This window comes from Stegostoma tigrinum, chromosome 4 (assembly GCF_030684315.1).
Source record: "Stegostoma tigrinum isolate sSteTig4 chromosome 4, sSteTig4.hap1, whole genome shotgun sequence".
NCBI classification, from domain to species: Eukaryota; Metazoa; Chordata; class Chondrichthyes; order Orectolobiformes; family Stegostomatidae; genus Stegostoma; species Stegostoma tigrinum.
In genome coordinates this window covers 44,409,918-44,421,176 of record NC_081357.1, presented here as the reverse complement: position 1 = coordinate 44,421,176, position 11,259 = coordinate 44,409,918, and positions in this window count along the sequence as shown.

The window sequence follows — 11,259 nt, the reverse complement described above, 5'->3', positions numbered from 1 at the left end:
AGAATTCCACAGATTTATGACCCTTTGACAGAAGAAATTTATCCTCATTTTGGTTTTAAATGACTGACCTCTTCCACTGAGCTTAGACCTTCTAATCCCTTGGTGTTACAGCCTTCTTCAGCATTTCTTCACTTAAATAATATTCAGTTCTTCTCTTCTTCCTACAACTGCATATCTCACATTTTCTCACTTTATATTCCATCTTAAAAGCTTTTTGCCCACTCTCTATATGCTTTTGCAGACTCTTTGCGTCGTCCTCATTACTTGTTTTCCCATCTATTTTTGTGTCATCTGCAGATTTGGTGATAGTCCATTCAATTCTATCATTCAAGTTATTGATATATTCTGTAAATAACCCTGGTCCCAGCACTGACCATATGATGTTCAAAGATTAAAGGAATGTAAATATATTAATGTCATTCCCAAACATCATAATAGCTTCTCCACACATAAACTAAACAGTAACTAATTTAGCTGATTTTTATGCAAGAACAGAGATATATTACATTTCATTCCATATCTGGCAATTTAAACTTGACAAAAAAAACTTAAAAAGAATCAACAATGAACTGGCACTTTGTTAATAAAATATTTATTTGTATGCTGATGATGGCCTTTTGCTGGGATTCAGCTTTGCACCCACAAATAGAAAGCCTTAGAAAATTGTCAGTTAAGAAATATAGGTTTTAATGTGCTTTGTGTGTCAGTAAATAAATATTTGTAGAAGTTCATAAAATTGACAGCTTAACAGAAGACGATTGTCTCATGGTGAAGGATGGAAACTAAGAAACAATGTTTAGACAGAAAACCAGAATCCTAACATTCAATGAAACATTTCTGAAGTATGGTCACTTTTGTAATGCAGGAAATGTGGTAACTAGTTTGCATCCAACAACTCACATAAACAGCAATATAATAATGGCAACAGATGCTTTTTGTCATGCATAAAGGAGGATAAATAACGGACAAAGCATTTTGGGAGAATTTCACTGCTCCTTTTTGAATGAGGTGCAATGAAACCTTTTGCATTCCTCCAAGCAGGCAGATAAGGCCTTGGTTTAATAATGCAACTGAAAGATGGCACTTCCAGCAATCTCTCAGTACTGCACTGGGGAGGTAGCCTTAAATTTTGAGCACAAATCCTGGAAGACCTCAGAGACAAAAGTGCTACCAACTAAGTTATAATTAACATTGAGACCTTTTTTTTTCTAATTTTTGTTTTGGAACTGAGAGTTGAAGTTGAGAATTGAACTTTGAACAGCGGCTTGTTTCTTTTTAAAAAATGGTGAGAACAAAACTCTGATGTTTGCTGTTGGGAACTGGCCTGGCAACAGAGGGAGTAGTGATGGCCTAATGGTATTAACATGAGATGATTAATCCAAAAACTCAGCTAACATTTAGGGGACCTGGTATGAATTATGCCACAGTAGATGGTGGAATTGGAATTCAATAAAAATATACAGAATTGAGAATCTACTAGTGACCATGAAACTATTGCTGATTGTTGGGAAAACCCATCTGGCCCACTAACATCCTTCACAAAAGGAAGCTGCCATTCTCACCTGATCTGGCCTGCATTTGACTCCAATGCCACAGCAATGCAATTGACTCTCAAATGCCCTCTGAAATGCCCTAGCAAGCCACTCAGTTTTATCAATTGCTACAAAGTCTCAACAAAGAAATGAAACCAGACAGGTCGTGCGACATTGACCTAGACACTGGAAAAGACAATGGCAGAAACAGCCCTGTTGACCCTGCAAGGTTCTCTTTACTAATACCTAGGGTCTCGTGCAAGAATTGGGGGAGCTGTCTCACAATCAAGCCTGATATTGTCATACTTACAGAATCATACCAGAGAGGCAATGTCCCAGTTACAATCACCACCGCCACCCCTGGATGTGTTCTGCCCCACCAGCACAACAGAGCCAGCAGAGATGGAAGTGGTATACTGTCGGGAGGGAGTTGTCCTTAGAGACCTCAACATTGACTCTGGGTCCCATGAAGTCTTATGGCTTCAGGTAAAACATGTCCAAAGAAACCTCCTGCTGATTACCACATACTCTCCTCCTTCGGCTGATGAATCAGTACTCTTCATGTTGAACAACACTGAGAGGAAGCATTGAGGGTGGCAACAGAATGTACTCTGGGTGGGGGGAATTTCAATATCTACCACCAAGAATTCCTTGGCAGTAACTACTGATCGAGCTGGTCAGGTCCAAAAGGACATAGCTGCTAGACTGGGTCTGTGGTAAGTGGTGAGGGAATCAATAAGAGAGAAAAGTATGCTCAGCCTCAGCCTTACCAATCTGACAGCTGCAGATCCATTGTTCCAAGATAGTATTGGTTAGAGTGACCAGCACACTGTCCTTGTGAAGATGAATTCCCACCTTCATGTCAAGATTATCCTCATCATGTTACATGGAACTATCAGCATGCTAAACGGGATAGACTTCAAATAAATCTAGCATCTCAAGAATAGGTATCCATAAGGCACCGTGGACCATCAACAGCATTTAATTATATTCTAGCATAATCCGCAACCTTGTATCCCAGCATATCCCCCAGTCAATCATTACTATCAAGCCAGGGAATCTTGCTGGCCCAAAGGGCAGTGCAGGAAGGCATGCCATGAACAATAACAGGCACACCTAAGAGTGAGGTGTCAGAGTGGTGAAGCTACCTAATACAACTACTTGCATGCCAAACAGCAAAAGCAGCAAGTCATAGGAAAAGCTAAGTGATCCCTTGAATCGAATCAATGGATCAGATCTAAGCTCTGCAGTCCTGCTACATCCAGTTGTGAACAGTAGTGGACAATTTCAGAACTCACTGGAGGAAGAGACTCCACAAATATCCCCACCGCTGTAATGGAAGAACCCAACAGACAACTGCAAGAGAAAAGACTGAAGCATTTGCAGCAATCTTCAGCCAGAAGTGCCAACTGACATCCTTCTGTGGTCCCTAGTATTACAGATATCAGTCTTCAGTCAATTTGATTCACTCCATGTGATAACAAGAAATGGTTGGATGCACAGGATATTGCAAAATCTACTGGCTCTGACAACATTCCAGCAATAGTACTGAAGACTGGTGCTCCAGAACCTGTTGCTCCTCTAGCCAAGCTGTTCCAGTATGTTACAATATTGGCAACAATGTGGAAAATTTCCCCAACATGGAAAATGTCATCAACAGTGCTACTAAGCAGCACCTGCTCAGTGGTGCACAGTTTAGGTTTTGTCAGGGCCATTCAGCTCCTGACCTCATTACAGCCCTGGTTGAAACATGAACAAAAGAACTGAATTCCTGAGGTGAGGTGAGGTGAGAGTGACAGCCCTTGACATCAAGGCTGCATTCAGCCAAGTGTGCTATCAAGGAGTCCTAGGAAAACTGGAATCAATGGGAGCAAACTCTCTGTTATTTCATATAAGAAGATAGTTGTGGTTATTGGAGGTCAGCCATCTCAGGTCCAGGATATTTCTTCAGAAGTTCTTCAGGGTAGTGTCTTTACGCTCAACCATCTTTAGCTGCTTCATCAATGACTTTTCCTCCATAAAGTCAGAGGGATGTTCGCTGATAATTGCACAATGTTCAGTGCCATTTGCGACTCTTCTGGTACTGACGCAGTCTGTGCTCAAATGCAACAAGATTTGGATAATATCCAGGTTTGCGCTGACAAGTGACAAGTAACATTCACACCACACAAATGCCAGGCAATGACCATCTCCAGTAAGAGACAATGTAATCACTGCCCCATGACATTCAATAGGTTTAACATCACTGAATTTCCCGTTATCAACTTCCTTGGGGTTACCATTGATCAGAAACTCAATTGGACTCGCCACATAAACACAGTGGCTACAAGAGCAGGTCGGTGGGGGTGTGGGAGTGGAGGGGGGGTAGATGTGGGCACAGGGTGAGCAACTAACCTCCTGACTCGCCAAAGCTTTTCCACCATGTATACAAGTCAGGAGTGTGACGGAATATTCCTCACTTGCCTGGATGGGATGCAGCTCCATCAATATTCAAGAAGCTTAACACCATCCAGGACAATTTGTTTGATTGGTGCCATATCCACAAGCATCCACTTGCTCCATCACCGATACTCTGTAGCAGCAGCATGTATTATCTACAAGATGCACTGCAGAAAATCACACAAAATGCTCAGACAGCACTTTCCAAACTCACAACAACTTCCATCTAGAAGGACGAAGGCAGCTGACACATGGCAACATGACCAACTGCAAGTTCATCTTCAAGCCACTTACCATCCGTACTTGGAAGTATGTCACTGTTCCTTCACTCTCTCTGGGTAAAATCATGGAATTCCTTCCCTAAGGGCATTGTGGGTTAATATAAGGTATGTAGACTGCAGTGTTTCAAGAAGACAGTTCACCACCAGCCTCTCGAGGGCAACTAGGGATGGGCAATAAATGCTGTAACAGCCAGCAATGCTCACATAGTACAAGTGAATTAGAGTCATAGAGATGTATAGCATGGAACTAGGCCCTTCAGTCCAATTCATCCATGCCAACCAGCTATCATAAATTAATCTAGAACCGTTAAAAAGCAATTGCTGCTCTAAGACCTACTGCTTTTGGTATCAAGATGTGGTTATGCTCAGGGACTGGCAGCTAATTGACCAATTCAACATGCAATCAAGGAAAGAGTGATCCTGGCTAGCTAATAGCATACAGAGTTGAAAACAAACAGTGAACTGGTTTTGGATAGGAGAAAGTTTGTGCTTTAGAATCTGCTGGACTGGGAAGCCTTTTTTTCCAGTTATGACCTCAAGTTATTCTTTAATTATTGACGTGTTGAAAGTTCTAAGGAAAGAATCCCAGTCGCTAAGAAATGTCAAAAGTCTCCACAGACTTTTTGGACTGACTGATGACTTTGCAATTCAAGCAAAATACACAGTCCTCTATGCCTGTAATACAATCCATCAAAGAATTTCATGAAGGCCTGGTACTCATCACTGAAACAGTTATCAAACTGGAAGCTTATGATTCTTTTATTTTGAAAGAATTATCCCTTAACTATGTCTGTCGATGTGTGAGTGAGGTTTATATTCAAAGAAGTTTGGGCTTAGATCATTGATGTTAATTGGCTTGCTTTGTCATTTATCTGTGTTCTGCTAAAGTTACATTCTTTAAATAAAATTAATATAAAGCTATAAACTTGGTGTCCAAAATCTCTTATTGTAAAGTCCGATTATGAACATTGAGCAAATTTGAGGGTCAGTGAATATTTTAATTTCACTGCGCTGCAAATCCAATGAGAGTAAGGCTGGCTTGTTTTGGATTGCTATGCCTGCACCATAACATAATTGCGGGCTCAGGGCCGGGTTCTTGGAATGTGGGCAATGTATGTCTGGAATTTGTCTTCTAGTACACTTTGGAGTGGTGATCTGGCACCAAGGTTTTAATTCAGATATAAGATGGCACTCAAAATTGTTAAAAAGATTTTTTGAAAGAATCATAATTTTCCATGGTACCGTTGCAAGTCACAAATAAAGCAAAATCACTGGAAATATTATCAGAGAGAGCTGAGAAGGCAGACATTATAAAAATAATATTGAAACAGTTGAGTTCAATGGAAATACCAGGCTGGTCAAATAATCCAGGCAGTACAAGGAATGAATCAGTGAACCTTCAAAATTGGACGTGGAATTCCAAAGAGGCTTAAAGAACTGGAATTCTAAATGCCAGAGAAAGGGAAAGAATTCCAAAGAGGATTTGAACTTTAAAAAAAAACAGAACTACAGTAGCAAAAGAAAGAAAGGGAATTTATATTACAAATAATGCTGTTTAAGCCAGCTAAACAAGAAGTTTGGGAGAGTCTGGAGGAGGAGAGGCGTAGTCACAATCTGCAGTTTGGTCAGATGTTTAAGGTTATGGAGACTTTGCCAAAATTTGAGAAGGACATTGATGTGTTTTTTGTATCATTTGAGAAGATAGCAACCCAAACAGCATGGCCAAGTGCAGGCTGGACACTGTTCATACGAAGTAAATTGACTGGTAAAGCATAAAAGATTTATGCATCCCTGTTGGAGGAAAGTTCCAGAGATTATGATCGAGTATGAATGGCGATTCTAAGTGCATATGAATTGGTTCCAGAAACACAGGCAGAGTTTTCAGAAATTACAAATTTACTTGGAGTTTGAGTTAAACAATTTGGATAGATGGAGAACAGCATAAGAGACTGAAATTACTTATGATGCTCTCATTGAAATTATTCTTGATTAATTTAAAACTTTCCAATTTTGTCATAGGAATTCATGTAGAAGACCAAAGGGTTGCAATGGCCAAAGCCAGAATGGCTGACGATTATGAACTGATCCATAAACTTTTATTCTGCCACTCCTAGAAATCTGAGAAAATTTTTAAAAATGGCAGAATAAAAGGAAGGCAGGTAGCCAAGGTAGGAAATTGACAGTAGGGAACGTCCCCAGAACCTCTCCCTCAGAATAGGAGGGAAATTGCTGAGGATGGTGGTGAAATTCAGAAGCTTAAATGTTTCTGTTATACATAGGGATATGTTTGTTTGGAAAGTTGGAAGTTGCATGTAATGTTTGTAATGGCTTGAAACCAGTGGAAACCAAGATTCCCTGCTTCATGATCCTTGCACTTTCCATGTGTTCAAATCTTAAATTACGTAAAGAAGACTCAACGATTGCCTGAATTTGAACAGTCTATATTCCAATTACAGGTTAAAGGTATACTGAAGATGAAAGCAACATTATAAGATCTGTCAGTTACACCTGAGGACAAAATGCACTATAGCTACTCACAAATGTTCTTTGGTCAGCAGCTTCTTGCAACCTTAATCATCTAAGGATAAGGGCAGCACTACCTGCAAGTTCCCCACCAAGTCACAAACACTCCTCACTTGGAACTGTATTATCGTTCCTTCACTGTCGCTGGGGTCAAAATCCTGGGACTCCCGAACAGAGCTGTGAATGTTCGTACACTCATCAGGAGTGCAATTAATAAATGCTGGCCCAGCAAGCAATAGCCTCATTCTGTGCACAATTTTTAAAAAAAGTTATGCTGTTGAGTAAGCATTTATTAAAAAAATGACAAAAAGAGTGACATGGAGCATGGTAAGATTTGTTTTTGGAAAAGTCAGTTGATCTGCAGTTTACCCAGTGGGGACATTATTGTATCATCTGAACAACGCTTCATGTTTCTCACAAGTGTTAGACAAATACAAATGACATCAGGTGCTAAAGATCACAGAAAATAAAGCAAATTGTACTAAGATGACATAGGTGATCAGCTCACTTTATTTATCAACTACCATCACTTGCTACTTGTCATATTACTGTTAACTAGCAGCATAGGTAAGAACCAGTGGATGTGGTGCATTTGGATTTTCAGTAAGTTTTGATAAAGTTCCACATAAGAGGCTAGTGTGCAAAAATTAAAGCACATGACACCTAGTGTAATATACAAAAATGACTGAAAAGTAGTTATTTGACATGAAACAGAGGGCAGCAGTCTTTGAAAAACATGTTGCAGCAGCAGCTCTCTTTCTGTCTACCATAAAGATGGAAGGGGTTTCCAGCAGAGGCATACCAGAGGGTCATCACTCACATTGTGATTGGCTAGCAAGGAAGACTGTTGAGATGGCAGGTGATGGGTGACCACTCACTGCAAGATAACAATAGGTCTAAGAAAACCAGGACAATTTGGAGCTGTCTAACATATATAAAATTGTAGATACCTATTTAGTGTGTAATATGACTGAGTCAGGAGTGACAAAACAGAAGAAGGGTCTAGGCCCGAAACGTCAGCTTTCCTGCTCGGCGTGCTGTGTTCATCCAGCTCTACACCTTGTTATCTCGGTTGCTGGAAAAGTTCAGCAAGTCTGGCAGCATCTGTGAAAAGAAAAATCAGAGTTAATGTTTTGAGTCTGGTGAGTTGGGAATGGAAGAAAATGATGTTGTCATTGTGTCTGAGGCTACACTGGGAAAAGAGAGGGAGGCTGGTAGGCAGATTAGAAAATTATTAGTAGTGGGTGACTCAATAATTTGAGGCATAAGAGTTCAATTCTGCAGCTGAGATTGACAGTCAAGTTCAGTTGATTGCCTCCAGGTGCAAGGATTGGGGACATAACAGAGCATCTAAATATGCTTCTGGAAAGGGAGAGTTAACAACCAGTGGTTGTGGTTCATTTGAGAACCAAAAATATAGGGAGGGATAGTGTGGAGGACTTGGAGGATCAGTTTCAGGAGCAAGGGAATAGGTTAAATTACAGGATCTTCAGTAATCACAGAACTACTACCTGTGCCTCCAGCTTCACAATTTAGGCAAAGACAGATCAGGGGAAAATGAATCGCTTAAGGGATGGTATAGAAAAGAGGGGTTTAGATTTTTGGGAATAGAGAAATCTATTCACAACAGAAGGGCTTTACCTGTATAGAAATAAAACGAATCTCCTGGCTGAGACTGTAAATAGTGCAGTAGGGCTGGATTAAACTTGTTAGATGGGGATCTAATTGGCCTAGTTATGGAAGTCATATGAGAGTGATCATGATGCACACATGACAAAGCTATCACATTCACAGACCCATTTCCCAGATTGGGTCATCATAATACTTGTATTCCAGAGGTCTAATTGACAATTTTGGGATCTGCAGAAAAAGCTGCTGCCAAGTTCAAATATTAGTTGAATGGTTAGATTGTTGGCTGAGAAGCAAAATTCATGGATTGGTAAAATAGGGTGAAAGAGTACAGTGATAGAAGTCTTTCCTGTATCAGGAAAAAAATGATCTCTAACATGTGAGATCTCACAATAGTAATTCCAACAGATACAGAAGTGGCAAAATGGGTTGGAGTCCGAATTGATTATAAAATGCAATACTTTTCAGGGCCCTTTATTCCAACAGAACTAGACATTCTCTTGCAGGTGAAGTTTTGGTGGCTGCCAATAAACTTGAGAATAAATTAATGAGAGTCAAAAACAAAGGGATTTAGGCAATTGTGAATATGGAGTTTAATCTAAGGTAACAGAATGCTTCACTCAACTTTGTCTCAAACTTAGATTTGTACTGGAAGTGTTTGAAGATGGCATTATAAAGGTTACGGCAAGGCTAGATGGGCATTAGTAGGGTTTTGAAGTATGACCAGGTTATTTAGTTGTTCAATTCTCCTACAGCCAAATAATTAATCTTAAAATCTCTAGATATTTTGGTCTTTTCTTCATGCGAGTGGAGATTAATCAATATTATCATCCATGACCTAGTTTTATAAAAAGAATACATGTACAAAGTTTTTTGTTTAACGTATCCTGGATGAGGTGCAACTCACAATGTCATGATTTGTAAAGAATATGGCGGTTCTTCATTTAATCTGGGTTGTGCATATAAACTCTAATCTTGATTTGGAGAGAAGGGCATCTGATAATGGTATATTAATTGCACTTTCTTGTATCCAGGTTGTGGATATTGACTGGGGATTCACCAGACTGAAACAGAACATATTTGAAATGTGTATTCTGGAAATTAATGCTTTTAAGAGTGTACAAAACTGGTTCCTATTTTGTTATTCAACATTAATGTGCTTTGACTCAACCCTACCTATGGAGCAATAGATAAGATTCCTGGGTACTTAAGTGTCAAGGGGCATGGGACGAGAGCAGGAGTTATGGCATGAAGACCGAGGATCACCCATGATCGTGCTGAATGGTAGAAGTGGCTGGATTGGCTGCATGACTGTTCTTGCTACTATTTTCTAGGATTTTTTTGGCTTATAGCATTCTTCCTTTTACTTATCTCAATTTATTTTCACTTACAGGCCAAGTACCTCTTTAATGAGGTGGCGACTGGGCTGTCATAATCTCAGCCATTAGCAGGAAACCCACCACTTAATTAGCAGGAAACCCACCCACCCACCACCTACTGCACGCCAAGGATTCTTTGGACAGTATTAAGTTCAGCAATGTGATTGAATAAAAGAATAATACAATTTTTGCAAGTACACTTTGAAAAATCAACTTTAAAAAAAACACCATTTAATAAATCACTCACTTTTACACCTACACTTTTGGAGCACTTGACCTATATATTTTGGGTAACTTGATTTTTTTGGAATCTAGTATTTTGTAGCCACTAAATAAATTCAAATGCTACAAGAAATCAATTTTTTTTAAAAAGGAAGATGTCAACAGATTTATGAGTGTAAAGGGAGGGTATCAAAGATAACGTGGGGCATAGGAATTTCAGGTCAGTCATGAACCTCAGAATTACTACAATATGGAAGCAGGTCACTCAGCCCAAAAAGTCCACATTGACCCTTCAAAAAACATTCCAACCAGACTCACCCCATCCCTGTATCCCAACATTTCCCCATAGCCAATCCACCTAACCTGCACATCCTTGGACTGAGGAGGTAACCTACACAGACACAGGGAAAACATGCAAATGCCACAATCACCCAAGAACGGAATTGAACCCAGGTGTCTGGCACTGAGGCAGCAGCGCTACCCACTGTACTGCCCCTTATCTATTGAACGGTAAAGCTCTTGTTTGCTGCATAAACAAAACAGAAATTTCTGCAAAAACTCAGCGTGCGTGGAGAGAAAGCAGAATTAACGTAGCTGGTTGAGGCTCTACTACTTAGGAAACCACAGGATCTAGTGATAAGAACGCCCCTCTCCCAAATAGCAACTATTAACAGAGATTCCAGTTACAAGTTGAATTAAAATCTTTTAAAAATGTTGAAAAAGGAAATAAGATTTGCGGAGTTAGCTTCATGAATGAAACGGTTAAACATGGGCTGCAAATGAGACAAGGTACATTTTGACTGGGACAAACTAGAATGCGGAGGCTCAGACTCGTTCGCACCTCAGCCTCCAATAATAAAAAGGGCCGAGGGTGCTCAATATCACTGTGTGTGGTGTGGTGTGGGGTGGGCGATCGAGAAACATAACTTGAAGGCTAGCGGGGCCGCATTATTAAAGGGACAGGCAGCGGACACAAGACAAAAGCAGAGCCCGGGGGAAGTCAATAGGTCGCAGGCCAGGATTTGATGGAAGGTGTGAGGTAACACGTTGTGAAGCTGGATAAACACAGCAGGCCAAGCCGCATCAGAAGAGCAGGAAAGTTTGACGTTTCGGGTCGAGATCCTTCTTCAGAAACGGAGGGTGGTCCCGTTCGTGGGGGGGGAAGAGTTGTAGATTAGAGGTACATAGGTATCGGGGGTGAGGGAAGGATTTCGGATGGGAAGGAAAGATTTTTTTTCGGGGGGGGGGAAGATA